This window comes from Leptonychotes weddellii, chromosome 4 (genome assembly GCF_054177405.1).
Source record: "Leptonychotes weddellii isolate Sample4059 chromosome 4, ASM5417740v2, whole genome shotgun sequence".
Lineage (NCBI taxonomy): Eukaryota > Metazoa > Chordata > Mammalia > Carnivora > Phocidae > Leptonychotes > Leptonychotes weddellii.
In genome coordinates, this window is record NC_138372.1 from 122,481,688 (window position 1) to 122,503,127 (window position 21,440).

At 40.6% G+C, this 21,440-nt stretch overlaps 1 pseudogene; it reads right to left on the reverse strand.

Annotated features, from left to right (window-relative positions):
- Positions 1-11,764: 11,764 nt before the first annotated feature.
- On the reverse strand, positions 11,765-15,252 carry LOC102750970 (alpha-tubulin N-acetyltransferase 1 pseudogene; annotated as a pseudogene).
- Positions 15,253-21,440: the final 6,188 nt, after the last annotated feature.

The following is a 21,440-nucleotide window of genomic DNA, read 5'->3' on the forward strand; positions in this document are numbered from 1 at the left end:
TAGATACTGTCTAGACTATTGAAGATTTAATGAGCAGAAGCTCCAAAAATATGTAATTATTAACTGTGGCAAGTCAGCCAGTCCCAAGCACCCCTATTCTGGAGATATAGACATTATGTGTAAAATAAAAGGCATCATGTTCCAAGGGCAGAGCCCACCCAGCTGCCCTTCCCAAGGGACAGGTCTAATGAGCCCTTTTCATTCCTCACCCTCATATGGCAACACCCTCTTAACTGGTTTCTTATCTCAAGCCAGATAAATGCCTTTTTTTTTAAAGATTTATTTATTTATTTGACAGAGAGAGGGAACACAAGCAGGGGGAGTGGGAGAGGGAGAAGCAGGCTTCCCGCCGAGCAGGGAGCCTGAGGTGGGGCTTGATCCCAGGACCCTGGGATCATGACCTGAGCCGAAGGCAGATGCTTAACGACTGAGCCACCCATGCGCCCCGTAAATGCCATTTTTATACATACTCTTTTACTTGGAAATATTGCTATTGGAGATGTTTGACTCAGTTTTAAAAGCATCGTTGTTTCTTGGGGCGCCTGGGTGGCTCACTGGGCATCTTTAGCTCAGGTCAGGATCTGAGGGTCCTGGGATCCAGCTCAGAGGCGGGCTCCCTGCTCAGCAGGGAGTCTGCTTCTCCCTCTGCCCCTCCCCCACTTCTGCTCTCCCCCCATCCTCAAATAAATAAAATCTTTAAAAAAAAATCATTGTTTTTCATTACCAGTTGTTAATGTGTGCTCTCGCTATCCCCAATTATCAATTTGTCCTTTATCCCTTTAGTTAGCCCAAGGATGCTGATGATGCCATCACTCATTGTGAAATGTCAGTCAGGGATGGGGTAAGATTTAGGAATGGGGTCGGGGCTCAAGCTATCTATTGAACAAATTACTTATTTAAAACATAGTTCAAAAATTATTCCAAAACCAACCAAACAAAAATTATTCCCCCATGGATACTGTTGGTGCCCCATTCAAATTGCTTCCATCTCTTTCAGCAGCTCAGTTTTTTACATCCCCCAGCTTCTGCATGCTTTGCCAGTGCCTGTAAGTGAAAGAGGACTGTCCTTTGGCAATGAAGCTGCTAGCCGATAGGGAAAACAGGAACTACCCAAGAGTCTTCATTTTCCCCAGGCTGGACAGTAGATGACAACTGGCTGGTGTGGGCGTACAAAAACCCAGCTCGTTGCCTTAAGGTGGGGCCAACTCTGAAGTGTAATTTATATTCCAGAGTTCCTCACAGGATCAGGCTGTCTGGGACTTCACTTGAAACGGCTCTTCTGTTTGGCTTCTTGCCTCTCCCTATCCTGTTTCTTCTACTTCCTTAGTAGTTTCTTGTGAGATCATTTCCTTAAAAAAATGACTTGAACTCAAGTCCTTGGTTTGGGGTCTGTTTCTTGGACAATCCAACTTACACCGGCCCCTAAAATCCCTTCACCAGAAATCTATCTAAAATAAAAATTTGAGCGGTGCCTGGGTGGCTCAGTTGTTAAGCATCTGCCTTTGGCTCAGGTCATGATCCCAGGGTCCTGGGACCGAGCCCCGCATCGGGCTCCCTGCTCAGCAGAAAGCCTGCTTCTCCCTCTCCCACTCTCCCTGCTTGTGTTCCCTCTCTCGCTGTGTCTCTCTCTGTCAAATACATGAATAAATAAAATCTTTAAAAAATAAAAATAAAAAAATAAAAATTTGAGGGACACCTGGCTGGTTCAGTTGAATAGAACATGCAACTCTTGATCTCAGGGTCATGAGTTCAAGCCCCACGTCAGGTGTAGAGCCTACTTACTTACTTATTTACTTAATTAAGAAAGAAAGAAAGATTTGACCACGTCACTCCCCTGTTAAAGCCTCCAGTAGATGTTCACTACCTACTTGATGCCTTCATGTGGCATTCAAGGCTGGCCCCTATTTATCTTTGCTTACCCCTCTAGCTCTAAGGCTCAACCCATCCCAATTTCCTACTCTGTGGTTCAGAAATGTTGAACATCATGGGTTCCCCATTCATCTCCTTGTCATCTGTTTGGTTTCTGGTGTTCCCATGATCTGTGAAACTTCTAGAGGTCTCTCAGCCTGCACAGACCCCCCAGGTGGGCTAAGGATAGGTCTAATAACCTATTGATCACTTTCTTTTTTTTTTTTTAAAGATTTTATTTATTTATTTGACAGAGAGAGAGAGATCACAAGTAGGCAGATAGGCAGGCAGAGGGAGAGGGAGAAGCAGGCTCCCTGCTGAGCACAGAGCCCGATGTGGGGCTTGATCCCAGGACCCTGGGATCATGACCTGAGCCGAAGGCAGATGCTTAACCATCTGAGCCACCCAGGCGTCCCACCTATCGATCACTTTCTTTTTTTTTTTTTTAAAGATTTTATTTATTTATTTGACAGAGACATAGCGAGAGAGAGAGGGAACACAAGCAGGGGGAGTAGGAGAGGGAGAAGCAGGCTTCCCCGCGGAGCAGGGAGCCCGACATGGGGCTCGATCCCAGGGTCCCGGGATCACGACCTGAGCCGAAGGCAGGCGCTTAACAACTGAGCCACCCAGGCGCCCCACTTTCTTTTTTTTTTAAAGATTTTATTTATTTATTTGAGAGAGAGAATGAGACACAGAGAGCATGAGAGGGGGGAGGGTCAGAGAGAGAGGCAGACTCCCTGCTGAGCAGGGAGCCCGATGCGGGACTCGATCCAGGAACTCCAGGATCATGACCTGAGCCGAAGGCAGTCGCTTAACCAACTGAGCCACCCAGGCGCCCTCAATCACTTTCAATGCATTTACCACCTACTGCACTTCCCTTCTTGTTTGTCTCCCCAACTAGACAGTGAGATCCCGAAAAGCAGGAAGCACGCTTTCATCATTTTAAAATCCCCGCTGGCTAGAACAACGCCTGACACATAGAAGGCTGTTAAAGTTTCTGAATGAATTCACATAACCATATTTTCTCCTGCAGCATAACCAGAGATAGGAAGGTAATTATAGCAGCATGTACTTCAATTCTATCACATGGAAACTAGAAACTCACTCTTACAATAATACAAATGGCAAAGACTTTCAAAATATTTCTGCTCCTGGCAGTCAAGGCGTCACCACTACAGTGGTTGAACTGATTAGGCAAGGGTATTAAGGCTTCATCCTACAATATATACCTTGGGCTTTTTTGCTAAAAATTCTTGTACTCCATCTCAGATGATATAACTGGCCAGTCAGAGACTTTATGTAACCCTTGTTGTTTTTTTAGTGGCATTGTTTACAAAGTATTTTTTTTAACTTTGTGGTTTCTGTGGACTCCACAGGACTGCTCCCTGACTTACCTCCTGGATTAGGAGCACAGCCTACTAGTTCCACAGCAGCCACTCACCACCATGCCTCGTTCCTTAGCTGGGTTGGCATAAGAGAAAATGCCACAGGAAAAACAACAGAGAGCTAAAATAAGCTCACTTGGTTTCATCCTGCCAGAAACGATTTGGGAGAATAATTCAACATCCATCAAATGTGAAAAATGTCAGAATTCGGAGAAAAAGAAATGTATTTGCTACTTTTAAGGAAAAGTCACATCCCATAAATTGGAGAAGGGTGTTTGCAACATTCAGAAACTTGGCAATAGGATTCGTGGCATGGACAGCCAGCCAGGGTCATAGCGGGGTGAGAGGCCAGACATGCAGTTGAGCAAGGGGAGGGTTTTCTTTATGGTCCACATCTGGAAGATATCGAGCCAGGGCTACACTGGGAGCACCCAGAGAATCACAACATATGTGTCATTGGAAGTCTGATTGAGGGTCCTTTCCTGTTTTACGTCTCTCAAATTATGGCCTATCTGCTGCTCACTCCCATCCCCTCCTGCTAACTCAAAGACCTTGTACTGGTAGTCATCCCTCTCCTTCCCCGCATTGCCAATTCTTCCTCTCTCCTGGGTCATTCTCATCAGCATTAACTCTGTTATTTCTTTTATGTCTCCTAAGTCCTTTCTCTATCCCTCCTTTTCCCTTTGGTTCCTGTGCCATTTCACTTCCCTTGTTATAACAAGAGTCCTTTAAAATTTTTTCTACACTGCTGTCTCCAATCACTTTCCTCACACACTTGGTTTAACTCTCTCCAATGAGGCTTTGCCCCCCTACTCCACCAAACTACTCTTGTCAAAGTTATGATGGACCATCACATTGCCAAATCCAATGGTCAGCTCAGTCCTCAATTTACTTGAACTATCAGTAGGATTTAGCACAGGTATTCATTCCCTTTTCAGTAACACTTTTGCCAGGGGCATCTGGGTGGCTCAGTCAGTTAAGCATCTGCCTTTGGCTGAGGTCATGATCCCGGAGCCCTGGGATTGAGCCCCACCTTGGGGACCCTGCTCATCAGGGAGTCTGCTTCTCCCTCTCCCTCTGACACTACCCCTCCCCCCTGCTCGTGCTCTCTCTCTTTCTCTCTCAAATGAATAAATAAAAAAATCTTAAAAAAAATAAATAAAAACACCCCCCACCCCAGGCTTCTAGGAAAAAAATGCACACTCCTGGTTGTCCTCCTTGCTCATTGGTCTATCCTTCTGTCTCCAACCTGATTTCTCTTCCTCTCCTTGGCTTCTTGACATTGAAGTGCTACAGGCTCAGTCCTTGGAACTCTTTTCTCTCTCTACTCTCTTGGTGAACTCATCCAGTCTGGTGCTTTAAAAACCATAAATAGGGCAATGACTTCTAAATATATATGTTCGGTCTAGAATTCTCCTCTGAACTCTAGATTCATATCTGCCTACTCAATATCTCTACTTGGATGTCTAACATATATCTCAAACTTAACATGTCCTAATTGAATTCCTGGTCTTTCCCTGAAGACCTCTCCATGAAGGCTTGCCCCAACTCAATGCCCTCCTCACAGTTGCTCAGGGTTAGTATCTTGGACTCGTACCTGACTCCTCTCTTTTACTCACACCCCAAATACAATTTATGAGTGAATCCTATTGGCTCTGCCTTCAAGATCTATCCAAATCTGATCACTTTTCACTATCTCTATTGCTGCCATTATGGTCTAACTAAATCATCATCGTCTCTCTCCTATAATAATCTCCTAATTGGTCTCCCTGCTTCTACCTACTTAAAAATGACATCAACACCACATTCCCATTCTTCCTTGCTTTGTTTTACCATTTGCTAACATTTAACTTTATACACACACACACACACACACACAGATGTAGTTTATATACAGTTCAAAACACTCATTTTAAGAGTGTCTTTCATGAGGTTGACACATTTATACACATGTAACTATGACCACAATGAGGATATAGAACATTTCTATCAAGCCAAAAAGCTTCCTTTTGCTCCTTTCTTTGCAGTAAATTTATCTTCCCAACCCTGGCTCCAGGCAACAACTGATGTGTTCTTTAATCATGGGTTGGGTGTGGGAGAAAGAACAACATGTTTTATTCTAATAGGAAAGATCCAATAGAGAAAAATAGATGATGCAGATCATCTAGAATTTCTATAGATGGAACTATTACAGTATATACTCTTTGTGTCTGGTATCTCTCATTCAGCATAATTTTTGAAGATTTATCCGTATTATCGCATGTATCAGTAGTTCATTTTTATTTCTGAGGAGTATTCTATTTTATGGATGTACCACAACTTGTTTATTAATTCATCAGTTTATGGCCATTTGATTTGTTTCCAAGTTGGGAACTCTTACAAGTAAAGGTGAATAAACAGTCTGAAATGTTTCTGTATAAAACTTTGCATGGCTATGTTCTCATTTCTCTTGGGTAAATCCCTACAATTGCTGGGTCATATGGTAAGTACATATTTAACTTTATAAGAAGCTGCCAAACTGTTTTCCAAAGTTATTGTACCATTTTACATTCTCACCAGCAACATATGAGCATTCTAGTTGCTCTTACATCCTTGGTAACACTTGATATTTTCAGTCTTTTTAATTTTAGCTATACTAGTAGGTGGGTAGTGGTATCTCCTTGTGGTTTAAATTTGCATTTCTCTATGACTAATAGTGTTAAGTGTCTTTTCATTTGCTTATCAGCCATCCATATATCTTCTTTGGTAAAGTAGCAGTTCAAGTCACTTGCCCATGGTTTTAGCTGGGTTATTGTTTTCTTACTGAGTGGTAAGAATTCTCTATATATTCTGGGCACACTTCCTTTGTCAGGTATTTGCACCACATATATTTTCTCCCAGTGGACAGAGTGCTTTCATTTTCGTACTGGTGTCCCTTGAAGAGAAGACATTTTGATGCAGTTCAACTTACCAAATTTTTTCTTTATTATTTGAGCTTGTATCTCAAGAAGCCTTTGCTTGCCTCAAAGCTGTGAAGATTTTCTCCCATAACATAATGTGTATTTTCTTGTTTTATTTTGACTCCCACAAAATTTTTTAAAAAATGCTACTGAGTGGTATAAAGTGCTAGAGAAATATTTCAATATTACCCAACTGGACAGGTCTGTATTTCCACCTTATAGCTTAGCTAGACTGTATTTTCTTAGTGTGCTGATGAATTTCTATGAGGAGGCAATCTAGCGTAGTGGTTAAGAGCAAGGATATGCAAACTAGATGAACCTGGAACTGAAATCTGCAGCCCATGCAGAGCGGCCACGACTGGGCAAGTCACTTCACTTCTCAGAGCCACTTTCCTCGGAGGCAAAAATGGAAACAATGATGATTTTTTTTTTTTAAAGATTTTATTTATTTGCGAGAGAGAGAATGAGAGACAGAGAGCATGAGAGGGAGGAGGGTCAGAGGGAGAAGCAGACTCCCTGCCGAGCAGGGAGCCCGATGCAGGACTCGATCCCGGGACTCCAGGATCATGACCTGAGCCGAAGGCAGTCGCTTAACCAACTGAGCCACCCAGGCGCCCAACAATGATGATTTTATAACATAATACACACAAAGTTCCTGACCCAACTCTGGGCACATGGATAGGGTTTAATGAATGTTAGATGCCATTATTATTATTGTTACTTCTGTTATCACAGTAAATTTGAAACCTCTAATGTGAAGTTAGCCAACAGGATATGGTTGATAGTATTTCTAAAACAGTCAGAAGTTAAAAGTATTGCTATGATTATTATTAAATTATTATAGAAGCATTTCCCAAATAGTAATGAGCTACACGTTTCACAGTAGGCAGTATGTTTTCCTAACAAAAATTTGGGGGTGTTTGTAATTTGTTAGAGCCATATGTCAACAGATTCCTTCCAAACTTCTAAGAATAGAATAACCTCAAATTATTTTTACCACAAAAGGGCCATCTAAAAATGTCTTGGCTGGTGCTGCTTCTGTTCCATAACAGAACAGGTCCTGAAGAGTTTTTGTGAATTTAATGTATTTGTATCAATTGTCCGTTTGTTCTCTTCTCATCCTTGACCATGGCAGCCCTTCATCAGTCACACGCTAGGTCTTAGGACAGAATATAGACTTATCTGCTCTATCTCTTTGCCCCTCACCTTCGCTGATAACACATTACTCACAGAAATTTGGTTCAGAGCTCTTGGGTGAGTTAGCAACATAGCTAAGTCTCCCACATTATTCTTATGTCATTTATAATTAAGTTAGCTTGTCACATTTCAAATTCTGGACTTGATATTTAATAAGCAATCTGGGCTCAAACATTGGTTGCATTCAGTAAATAAATATTTTAAACCAGCCACTCTAAAAGGACAACTTTTTGGTTTCTTCTGATAACTGCTATGCTGTATGCACAAAAGTCTCATTATTTGTTCTGTGGTGACTTTCCCAGAGGATGTAAACACAGTAAAACTGATTTTGATGGTAAGAGGTTGTGATGAGCACGGGGCTTTTGCTGTTTGGATTGTTTTAAACCTGCACTGTTGGGGCAGCGGTGCCCATTCTCCTGTGAAACATCCTGAAAGCATGAAATGACTCATCCTTCACACTCTCGCTGATCTATCGGCTTCAATTCAAACCACACAAGATACATCCAGTTTGGTTTTGACTGTTTATCATACAGTTAAATAGGATACAGCTAAATATTTATTTGATTTCTTACTCCTAAATTATATTCCATCTCCCTATGTTTGCTCAGGGCAAAATATTCCTTTTTCAGGGAAAAAAGATGTGGTCCTTGGCATAACAGAATTTTTCTGCTTTCGGATCACTTTTCAAGTCATACAGAATGTCTTTGGATGGCAACACATACTTTTTTTTGTTTCTCTGCTTCTTTTAGGTTTTGTAGAGTTTGCTCCCAAGGGCACCCAACCAAGACACATTGTGTCAAGTGAAGCCCTCAGAGTTCTGATCAGTAGGGCAAAGGAAGCAGGCTTCTTCTGGACAAACAGATGCTGCTTTTCCTAAGCATGGGTGTCATGGAGGACATGGTATGGGAGTGCCCCACCAAAGCCCATTGTCCATGGTATATGAAAGCTCTATTCCCTTAACTGTATTCTATAGTATACATGAATAATATATTAAGGCCACTGACAGAATGGTCATTTAAGGTAATCAATTTTATATATTTTAATGTAAATGGGTTCCTGATCATTTCCTGTGAACTGATGTCTGTAGGAGAGGACATACAGGAGAGAGGCAGAAACAAATAGAACATAGAGCACTAGGTATATGAAGAGGGATGGAGAAGGGCTATTGAAGGATAGGAAAGAAAAAGAGTGCCAAACCCCAAATCTTCATATGCTCCAGTTTTTCTGAGTGATCATGAAAGTGGGGTGCAGGGGCCCTTGTGGTGATCAGGCAGAGAGCCTAAAGCAGTGATTCTCAACTTCTATATATTAACCTCACCCCGAAGGTTCTAAAACAAGCTAAGCTTGTCATCTCCAGCCAGGTGATTTCACTGATCTGGGATGGAGTCCGGGGATGTATTTTATAAACTCCCCCAGTGTTTCTCAAATGCAGCCTGGGTTAAGAACCCCAGCTTAAAGAAACCTTCAGGAGTCCCCAACAATGGGGATCTCCATTTTGGTACCTTTTCTTAAGGAGCCTGGGGAAGTCCTAAGGACTGTTCAGCAATGGAAGAAATCCCCACTTCTATCTTGTGGGAAGAGGAGGAGATGGTCTGTCATCACCCCTGGAAACTCCCTGCGGCCTTATGACTCTTGCTGGTCTCTCCATATAGACACTAGCCACTGAATGCCTTCCTAAATTTAGAGGCGTGGCCTGCTGTTCATGCCCTTTTTTTCACATTCTTTCAGGACCAAATTCCTTTGGAGATATTTACAATTAACCTTTTCTCAAGTTAGATTTCAGACAAGTTGGTATGGATGGTTATAACATGATTTTCCAGTTTGGTGTGCATTGAGGCCTACTTCCGCAACAGCAAGAAAAGCCTATGGGGTTTTATGGCAAGCTTCTTAAACACAACCATAATGCAGTTTACAAAAGCCATGGGTGTGGACAAAATATGTAGTGATATAATCCACTTTAAAAGCAGATGCGTGGTTCTGAGCTTCTAGTTCTAGATTAGAACTAAAAAAAAAAAAACCCAAAACAAAAAACAAACCACATATCTCCTTGAGATCTTAGTAAGCACGTTAAACATGGAATAATTAGAAAACTTCTGGCATAGTGCAAAAAATCATACTCGGTCTCAGTTTTCACATCTGAAAAATGGGATTGCAAATACCTGCTTTTCCTGTCAAAATTTGTTTAGGAAGATTACATAATTTGAGTGAGCATATTTCAGACACTATAAGTTACTTTTCAGAGGTGAAATACTGTTAGAGTCCAGCTGAAGTGTGTTCTTTAGAATTGAGTGCATTGAAAAAAGATCACTTTATTTAGCCAGTTTCCAATTTCAGAAAGGCATGGAATGTGCCCATATTAGGTCACACATATGTAAATCAAGATTTGCTACAAAGACCTTGCATTGGTAAAAATTTTAAAGTTTTTTTTTAAAACTTTTCAGAGGTTTTGGTCATTTTATCTCATTTTTTCCTTGCAACCACTTAATAGAAAATAAACCCCTATTTCATTCATAAGTACTTCAATATTTAAAGCCCTTTTTGAGGTAAATGGTAGTGGTTTTAACAATAACAAATGTGGACACTAAGCCATCTTGGCACCGTGCCCAAACTTACATGACTTAGAAGAACTAGGACTTGAAACAAACTCTTTTGATTTTATTAGAAAGAAATGCCTTTTAAAAAAAATTTATTTAAAAATATATCCTATCTCATGGGTAAATATGTTTTGTTAAAAACAATACCTAGTATGTATTGTTCAGGATTGTTTCCCATGGGTTAGGGGAAAAACAAGTTGTAGAAATGAATCATAAAGTCAGAGAACTAGATGGGACTTGATTATCTTGTCTAATCCCCTCATTTTATTTCATTTTTTTTCAAGATTTTATGTATTTATGTATTTATTTATTTTAGAGAGAGCTCATGCATGCACGGGGCAGGGTGGGGGAGGGGCAGTGGAGGAGGGGTAAAGGGGGAGGCAGAGGGACAAGCAGACTCCATGCTGAGCATGGAGCCTTCCTTACACGGGGCTCGATCCCAGGACCCTGAAATCATGACCTGAGCTGAAATCAAGATTCGGATGCTTAACCAACAGAGCTACCCAGGAGCCCCTAATCCCCTCATTTTATTTATTTATTTTAAAGATTTTATTTATTTATTTGAGAGAGAAAGAGAGAGAGAGAGCGAGCACAGAGGGAGAGTGAGAGGGAGTACCAGACTCCCCAGTGAGCAGAGAGCCCCATATGGGGCTGATCCCAGGACCCTGAGATCACGACCCAAGCCGAAGGCAGACACTTAACCGACTGAGCCACCCAGGCACCCCGTAATCCTCTCATTTAAAGATGAGAAAATTGAAGTCCACAGACATTGAGATTATTTTTTAAAAAACAGAAGTGCCTATATTTACTTTCTGAAATTTATAGAGAATTGTTGACATTTTTCAGAAATAAAGCAAAAAATTTCAATGGGTAGAGTAAGAACTTGCTTTAAAGGAGTTGAGAATTTAAACGAATTCTACAAAGATCTTTACAATTTTATACTTTTTCAATATTGTGTCATAGTGACACTGGTATTAGTGATTTTATTATTTTTTTTATTTATTTTTTTTTAAAGATTTTATTTATTTATTTGCGAGAGAGAATGAGAGACAGAGCGCACAAGAGGGAGGAGGGTCAGAGGGAGAAGCAGACTCCCCGCCGAGCAGGGAGCCCGATGCGGGACTCGATCCCGGGACTCCAGGATCATGACCTGAGCCGAAGGCAGTCGCTTAACCGACTGAGCCACCCAGGCGCCCGGTATTAGTGATTTTAAATGTGAGCAAGTGATGACAATGGCTAACTGCCCAGGTAGGTTAGATTCATTTTTGGAGCCAGTAAAGTAGAACAAAGATCTCCACGGAGCAATGGTTTTAGAGTGAACAGACATGACAAAATATAATTATATACAGAACATATCAGATCCAAAAGATAAGGTTGTAGAAAAGGAAAAGTCTGCATTTGAGAAAAAACAAACAAACCCAGTAGCATTTAATGCTTTGTTGTAGAACCCAGGTGGAAGGGTGTGTGTGTGCGCACCCTTGCATCCAGCCACAGACTGGGGCAAACAGATTAGCATAAACTTTCGTTGTAGGCTCAGGGTCACATAGGCTAGTGTCATTCATAAATATCAGAGGCAGCAGGAGTTATGGTGCCAGGGGGAGCAAGTCTGATGGTATACCAACGTGAGCTTCCTGGGAGTTGTAACTCTCCCAGCATTCTCCTGACGCTGGGGTTTTCTAGATGCAGTATCAGCTCAGAGTAACTGCATTGATTCTGTTCTGTTCCTTGAAACATCTTTTTTTTTTCTCGTGATAAAAACAAATACTTTTATTACTCAGGTTAAAAATAAAATACAAGTGACTTGGCACTGATAAAGCCTGTTGAATTAATGAATGAATGCATGAATACATCCATTATGAGGGCGGGCTTTGGCTACCTCCTGTAGTGAGAATACTGACTTTGAAGGTGTGAGGGGGTGTTGCGGTCACCAAGGCCTGGTGCTGCGACGGTCCTGCAAGTTTTGAATGAACCTGGTGTTGAACATGTCCCCACCCATTCTCCAGGCCTGGGCTGGTAGGGCCTGGGCCTGGGGAGGAACTGTGTGCATGTGTTCCTTCCCAGACCCAGCCTGTGACAAGACCTGCTCCTCACTGGCAGACCTATTCTCTGTTTCCTGTTCCCCCTGCTTCGATTTTTGGTTGCCTATATTGGGGGATGAGGAATTCAAACCCCCTGGCGGCTGTAGCAGCAGCTTTGGGCTACCAGCCCTGGGGGAGCCCCCCTGGTGCGCCGACGTTGGGCTGGGCTGCCCCCAGGGTCGGTAGCAAGCAGAAGGCGGGTGGTAGGGTGTGGGGGGCAGAGGCGCAGGGAACGCAGCAACTCCTGCTCTGGCACAAAGGGGCGGAGGGGACCCCGTTCTGGTGAGTTTCCCAGGCTGCTGGAGCGGGGGCGGGGCGGTGGATGGGCTGGAGGCGTAGCAGGGCGAGGGGCCCTGTTTAGGGGCCACGGAGGCTCCACAGCTACCTTCAGAAATTCTCGGTCACTAGAAGAATATGGCTTAATGTCTCCCTCTGCTCTCTTGGGTGGCAGCTTTCTTGCTGGAGGATGCTGATGGGCAAAGAAGCCTTCGAAGATCACAAAGTTGTTGACCTGTGGAACTGTGGTCTCCAGGTTGTAATGTTTATTCAGGAACTTAAGCAGCTTCTGTGAGGGTCAGTCAATGGCCAGTTGGTGTGGTTCAACTCCCTCCTTCTGCAACATATAGTGGAAGAGTTCTCGCCCATGGCCATGGCGCTAAAGTGACTCATGGATGTAAAAGTCTAGAATGCAAAGTGGTTCTACCTCATTGTGAGCCTCACGATCATCCAGTACAAAGAGTTTCTTGTATCCAACTTTAAGGAAGCCGATAACGGCTCCTTTTCGAGCCGGTTGCGCTGAAGTGTCTTTGAGCACATACATAACATGGCGGTTACTCTGCATCCTTGATGCACTGGTGATGGGAGCAGGAAGATGCTGAGCCTTGGCAGAAGCCTTGCCCAGTTCATCTACAATGGTCATAATTTGCTGTTGCAGATCAACACTTACCTTGGAGACCCTCCTTGAAACATCTTGATTGCCTACACTGATGACTCTTAACCATGGGGTGTTTAACAACAAAACCCAACATTGATGCTTGGGCCATACTCACAGAGATTCTGATTTAATTAAAATGGGGGGAGCTTAGACAGTGATAATTTTTACAAACTCAAGTGTGGCTAGGGTTGAGACTCGCTGGCTTAGATGATGAGGAGCCCTTTTTGACTGGAGCTCTTCTGGGGGATAAGGGATCACTTTCTTATACCCAAGAGTCATCCACATCACTGCTTAATGGTGGTGCCATACCCCCTGGGAGGATGTAGGGCTCAGTTGGGATGGGGGCTAATGTGGCACCTGTATACTCTCATTGAGTTGACTCCCCTCAGGTGGGTGGTCAGAGTTCAACTGTGAAGACCCTTCTATGTCATCAGAGTTCTCATCACTAGAGACAAACATCCTCCAAAACCAGAGGAGAAAAATATTTTTAGGTCAGTTCTGAAAGGAAGACTTCTCAGGTCAAATTTCTATTCTGTGTCTGGCCTAGATGTAACCATTAGGAAATAGTTGTCAGATCAGGTCAAAGCAGTTTTGTACTGCCTAAAAAGAACTGAGCATTGGGCGCCTGGGTGGCTCAGTTGGTTAAGCAACTGCCTTCGGCTCAGGTCATGATCCTGGAGTCCCGGGATCGAGTCCCGCATCGGGCTCCCTGCTCGGCAGGGAGTCTCCTTCTCCCTCTGACCCTCCTCCCTCTCATGCTCTCTGTGTCTCATTCTCTCTGTCTCAAATAAATAAATAAAATCTTTAAAAAAAAAAAAGAACTGAGTATTATTATATGCCAGCAAGTTACTGACTGAAACCAGCCTGTCTCCTCAGGGCACACAGCCTTATCCCACGGCTCCTTGTGGCTAAGCTTATACAGAAAACACTATTTCCATGTTAGAATGAGAACTGAGAAGGCAGATGATTTCTCTGAATTTGTTAGAATGAAGCAATGTCCTCACCCTTTTCACCCATAAGCAGGAAATGAGTTTCTTTTTTTATTTCCTTTGACAAGATGTGTTTCTTAACAATGCCATCAACTTTGGTATTATAAGCAATAACTCATATCAACCAATTATTTTTCCCTTTAATGCTTATGTTTATTTTCTTTTCTTTTTTTTTTTTTTTGTGAGAGAGAGAATGAGAGACAGAGAGCATGAGAGGGGAAGGGTCAGAGGGAGAAGCAGACCCCCCGCCGAGCAGGGAGCCCGATGCAGGACTCGATCCCGGGACTCCAGGATCATGACCTGAGCCGAAGGCAGTCGCTTAACCAACTGAGCCACCCAGGCGCCCTATTTTCTTTTGTTTTTGCATTAAAAAATAAACTGCATGCTTCATCAAGAAAGCTTATATAACCAAGAAAGCAAAATGAAAAAGAAAGAGTAATCTTACTATTCAGATAATCACATTTACCATTTTGTCTTATTTATTTATTTTCTCAGGTTTGCTTGTTTGTTTTTGTATTTCAATTTCAAGGAAAACACATTCATTCTTGGAAGGGGAACTGGCAAGAATAAGGCAGGACCCAATCCTAATAGGGAACTAGAGTAATTAAAAGATTCTAAAAAGGGAAATTAATAAGGGATCAAGTCTCAAGTCTCAATTTTAAGAAGCATAGTAATCAAACTTGGACCCCATGAGAGAGAGATCTGATGCTGAACCACTGAGTGTTAGCCTAGAGGCTAAGAAGTATTTAATTTGTGAGATTAGAATAGGTTCTGGAAACTGGGATCAGGAGGGGATTTATATGACTCCATCTCTGGGGAGGGGATGCTACAGAGGTCAGGGAACAAGCTGGGTCAAATAAGTATTTTCTTTTGTATTACATCACGGGCATTTCTTCCTTTGAAATATCTCTTACAACTATCCTCTCTCTCATCTTAAGCAAATGCAACCTAGTTGTCTTCTCGGAAAATCTTCCTTCCTCCAGATGGCTTTACATACTGCTGCCAGGTGAGTCTCTCTAATCTCTGTTTAACATTTTCTTTTCCCTCCTTGGAAATAAAAACTGGCTCCAGTTGTCTAATGGGGTCAATTCCAAACTTCTCTCCCTTGCTTTCACAGTTCTCTATAACTTAGTATGTACTTACTTATTCAGCTTTGTTTTTCATATCATATTCTCATTCTCTCTAACTCTACAATGTACTTATTGTTCTCAAAGTGCATCATTCTCATTACCGTTATCCCTACCCTCATCTCCATATTATCATCTTGTCTGGGAGATCCTACCTCCTTCTTCCTTCTATTTATTGCCAATCCGTCAAGGCCTGGATCTATTCACAACTCCTTTCCAGTACCTCCTCCAGTTACCCAAATTCATAATGATTTTATGTTTTCTTAGACCTACAACACCAATCATAATGTGCCATTACTTACTACCTTGTACTAGTCACCCTTTCATTTTTGTTATCTGTCCCTCCTCAACCTGACTGCAAGCTCATTGGAAATGAAATCTATAGCTTGATCTTTTCTCATCATTTGTATAAATACATATATAAATCCTTAGCTTATTAGATAGGATATTGAGATTATATATAGAAAAATTTAATATTCAAACTCAATTACTATGAACTTTCCTAGAATTTTAAAAGAAATTATGCTTTTCTTTTTCCACTCACTGGAATAGTTTTCTTTTTTTTTTTTTTAAAACATATTCCATTTTTTTTTTAAAGATTTTATTTATTTGTCAGAGAGAGAGAGCACAAGCAGGGGGAGCAGCAGGCAGAGGGAGAAGTAGGCTCCCCGCTGAGCAAGGAGCCTGATGTGGGACTTGATCCCAGGACCCTGGGATCATGACCTGAGCCAAAGGCAGACACTTAACCGGCTAAGCCACCCAGGCATCCCTGAAATAGTTTTCTTATTTATACAACATAATACAGCAAATGCAACATAACACATACATATTATACAACAAAATGCATCACTAATAAAACTTAGGAAAGACTGTAATTTATAGGTCTAATAATCAAACTTAAATATTTTATCTCTTTTTCCATATTCATCAGTGGCATTGAAACAGACTTGCTCAAAATAATCCTAGTGTAGATGTGAGTTTATGATCCTCATGATGACTTTATGAACTCAGGATAAGAAGTCATATTTTTTACTGAAGATCATTTAGCTAATACCATTTTATCTATGTTTACTTTTCATAGTTATACTGGAATTTTATATTTATTTATTTTTAAAATATTTTATTTATTTATTTGACAGAGACAGAGAGAGAGCACAAGTAGGCAGAGTGTCAGGCAGAGGGAGAGGGAGAAGTAGGCTCTCTGCTGAGCAGGGAGCCTGATGCGGGGCTAGATCCCAGAACCCTGGGATCATGACCTGAGCCGAAGGCAGCTGCTTAACCAACTGAGCTACCCAGGCGCCCTTGGAATTTTATATTTAGAAAAAATAGAATCTTGAAGGACCCATATTTAAAGAAAATGTAAAATAGTAATGATTATAAAATTAAATGAATAATGAAATCACAAGCCCAGCCATAAGAAAATACTAGCACAGATAAGAACCATCATCCAGGTACCATTTCCTCCTGGAAGACAGAAATACACAATATTTATTTACTTGAATAGTGCTGTTCCAAAGTCGAATATTTATGGTTGTTTGCTGGTTGTAAAATTAATAAATATTTATAGGAGAAAAAAATTAAGAAAATACTAAAGTATGTGTTATGGGCTGAATTGTGCCCCCTCTCCCCACTCCCCAAATTCATATGTTGAAGTCCTAACCTAGTGCCTCAGGGTGATCGTATTTGGAGTTAAGGTCTTTAAAGAGATGATTAAGTTAAAATAAGGCCTTTAGGATAGGTCCTAATCCAATCTGACTGGTGTTTTTATAAGAGGAGATTTAGGAGATAACCCATAGACCTAGGGATTCTTGTGTGAAGACAGGGAGAAAGTGGTCACCTGCAAAGCAAAGAGAGAGGACGCAAAAGAAACCAAACCTGCTGACACTTTGATCTTGGACTTCTAACCTTCAGAATTGTGAGAAATAAATTTCTGTTATTTAAGGCACCCAATCTGTGGTATTTTGTTATGGCGGTGCTAGCAAACTAATATAGTATAAAAGTAGGAAAGTTAAATTTTCCTTATAATCCCACCCTCAGAATAAAACAAAATACTTCTAAGAGTTTAATATGTCCTTTCAGTGCTCTTTAACATAAATGGGTTCATACTACACATCAAGTTATGTAACATTTATGATGGACATTTTCTCATGTAATATATGCAAATATACAACATCCTTTTTATATGCTCATAGTCTTGCATTGAATTTAACCAATCCCTACCAATAGACATTAGTTTGATTCATAATATTCCATGGTCTTTAATCCTTTTTAACCATTCAGTTTGCTTGTTTGTTTTGTCTCTGCATTAGTATAAACACCACACAAAGAAAATAGTTATTCTATTTTTTTCACTAAAATGCCATTCATTAAATTTATATTTAAAATTAAATTCAGATTTATGTATAAATTGATGTGTTGAAATTATTCATTTGAGAATTTTTTTCCTCCAAATTTTAATTTAAATTCCAGTTAGTTATTATACAGTGTAATAACAGTTTCAGGTGAATATATAGTTATCCTTATAACCATATCTGTATGCTCTTGACAAATTAAGAAGCATGATTTAAAAATTTTTCTCCTGGTTATCTATTCATTGGAAATAATCACAGAAATAAGCAAAATCTCAAAAGAAAAATCACTCATAAACTCAACATTCACAGATAGCCACTCATAACATAAGGATCTCTATCCTTTCAAATTGTTTATCTATATGATTTAAAAGGATAACTTGTATTTATGTATTTCTCAAGATCTAATGGTAAAAAATTCCTTTGTTCCCATTGTATCCAATGATGTGATTATGAACCATCATGGAAAAAATAAAAAACCTTTTGCCTTGGAATATATACTGGAACTGAATGTCTTTGAAAATGTATGTGCAATTTGGAATGTTGCTTTGTCTGTTCCTTTAAAGCCCTTGGTTTCCATCTGTTTTCCAGTAATGAAAACGTCTACAATCCTGGCGAATGAGCCACATAAAGCATTGGTGAGGATGAGGTTTGGTCAAAGAGTAGAGGCAGCCAAGAGATGCATGAGCTCATCTGCAAATACCTTAGCAAAGAAGCTGGTTTACTGCCCTTCCACGTCCTCTGGGGAGGTGGGAGGTGGGAGGTGGGAGGTGGGCTTTTCTATCCCAGCAAGGAAGAAAAAGGGCAATACCATGATTTCTAATCCTAAATCCCACCTTCCTCATTCCCTTGGAAAGATGGTTTGGGATGAACTCAAACTTTTATTGAAAGTACACACAGCACTTTGAAAGAGAATAAATGGTAACTTGTAATTTAAAGGAGGTGGCCTGATCCTAACTTACTTTCTATGTATGAAATTTCTCGTTTATCAAGAAGTTGCAGGGATGTCTGGGTGGCTCAGTTGGTTAAGCATCTGCCTTTGGCTCAGGTCATGATCCTGGGGTCCTGGGATCAATCCCTGCTTTGGGCTCCCTGCTCAGCGGGGAATCTGCTTCTCCCTCTCCCTCTCCCTCCGCCTGCCACTCCCCCTGCTTGCGCTCTCTCTCTCTCTGACAAATAAATAAAATCTTAAAAAAAAGAAGTTTAATTTTCTGTAAAGTAAGGAACATGGGCCAGGTGATTTATAAAGTTATTCCTGGCGGCAAGCCATAAAATTCTAAGACTCTAATCCTTACCTATTTGAATGTTACCGTCACAGAGTGCACAGCAGGCTCTTGATAAACATTTGTTGAGTTACATTAAACAGGGACAGAAAAGATTGCAGTTGACTAATTATTTTGTAAAAAATTAAATTGAGACTCTGTATAGACTACTGAAAAAAGCAAATTCCACTGTGGCAGGATGTCTGGTAATTATTTTGCCTTTAATTAGTCCTAAGTTGATGATTTCCCAAAAGTTGACTGGTAGAGCCTCAAATACAATCAGATTGAGGAAATAAATAGTAAGGTTCATTTTAACTTGACACTGAATTATGGCAAATCAGGGTAGAATTCACTGCCGATATTCAGGGAAAGATGGAAGGGCACCCAATGGAGAAACAGGAATGGCCCCATGTTTATAACTCGTCTCACACTTGCTTATCATCAAATTAGAACTAGTAGGAATTCTTCTCCCACACACTAACATCTTGTTGTGCATACTGCCCTTTAATGACTTCTTGTCCTTAAGACTATTCACTTAACTAGGCTTCCTCTCTAAATACATTGGAGGTGGTCCTGGGTAACCCAAACACACTATGGAATTTGTTTCAGGTCACCCACACCTAAACGTTAATGAGAGAAGTGAAGACACTGGCGCTGAATATCATGAGTGAACCCACTGGAGGCTTTAGCCACATGAACAACCAGACTTGATTAAAATTTGAATATCCTCAGTGATATATTCATGTACTCGTATATTGTGTCTTTATAGAGTAAGTGTGTCAAAAGAAAAACTTAAGTAGTTATAGAATCTAAAAAACTGATGTCTCCAAACAACTCAATCATCTTGGTTTTTGTTTGTTTTTTTTTAATTTAAATGAAACTGGAGGATTGTCTCAGTGCTTTAGTTCCCCCTGCATTCCTGGTTGCAGCCTATCTAACTGAGTATCTCAAACACCCATAGGATGTATGACGTTAAGAACATCAATGCCAACCACTGTTATCAAGTCAACTCTGAGTTTAAGAGGCACTGCATCTGACCAAGCACTTACAGTTGTGAGGTAGCTCTGGTTCTTTAATCTTTCAAAAGATTTGTGATTATCTGTGAATATATGTGAGTATTCACACAAATAAATATATGAGATTTGTATCTTCAGCAAATGTGTACTGTTTGTCTTTGTTGTCAAGCATTTCATTTTTTTTTTTTTTTAAAGATTTTATTTATTTGTCAGAGAGAGAGCGAGAGAGAGCACAAGCCGGGGGGAGCGGCAGGCAAAGGGAAAAGCAGGCTTCCCGCTGAGCAAGGAGCCCAATGCGGGACTCGATCCCAGGACCCTGAGATCATGACTTGAGCAGAAGGCAGCTGCTTAACCAACTGAGCCACCCAGGCATCCCAGTTGTCAAGCATTTCATAACAAACTAGTACAGTTATCACAAGAATGCCCATGACATTCCCTCATGGAAAAAAACCTATCACATTCTACCTATCACCATGGAATATTCTGTCTGCCTATGATAGACTATTTGAAAAACAGAATTGCAATTACACTCAAGTAGACCTTATCCACCAATGGGATATTGTCAGCCCAAGAAGTACAATGCCTGTGTTACGTAGTCTGACGTCAGTCACCAAGGCAATTCCTGTAAATTATATTTACACTTAATTCTTAGAGAAGTCTATTTACTTGCTTCCCGTTGTAACTCTTTAGGATTTCCAGACTGTGCCAAGTGGGTCATCTGAATTCACGTGCTGAGTGTACAGAGTCTTTGAGGTACTCTCACACAGTTGAGTGTGGGGAGCCTTTTTGGAACGCATAACTGTGTTCACACTCTAGGAGGTTCTTTGCAACTAAGGTCATACCGTCTGTCTCCCCCACCAGACTGTAAGCAATACGAGTTCAGGAACTATAGCCTCAGCCTCTTTGCCTGGCACTTACGTCCACTCAATAAATGTTAGTTGAATAAATAATTACATCTACAAGCAAGAATAATTAGCAAATTTGTTAAAAGTTCATTTATATTTTCCTCTCAAGTTTGAATTAATATGCTCTGCTGCTAATAATGGCATTAGTGCTTTAGATGAAGACTATTTTTTCCCTAAAGATAAATGAATAAATATTATCCTTTTTAAGGGCTATTGTGTAGCACAGTATCTGACTCATCTTGGGTTTAATAAATTTTTATTGACTTAAATGGACTTAGCCACTCTATATATTACAAAGATCCACCCAGATGATAATAATTTTATTCTGCTGAGGTGCTCTCAAACTGAAATTATACAGGAAAATTATTTTAAGTAGTATAATATCTAAAATGCCTAGAAAAATGCTTGGCATCTAGCAAGTACTCAATACTTCATATTAATTCTTTCCCTCACACATATTTTAAAAGAATCATAAAAACCCTAACTCTAGAGCTTGGTGGAAAATACAAAATTAATTTTAATAGAGGACAAGTGGCAAAAAGAAAAGGTCATATTATCTTTTGACCTAGCAAAGAAGTTCAACTATCTCATCAGAATTTTAAAATGTTACCCTGCCCTTCTCATGTTTCTTGGCATCATAGTGAAAATGCATGTAAGTTAAAGTTGTCAGATTAGTGAAATTTGAATTTCAGATAAACAAATAATTTTTTAGTGTAAGTATGTCTCATGTACTAAATATTATAAATAATTAATATTAC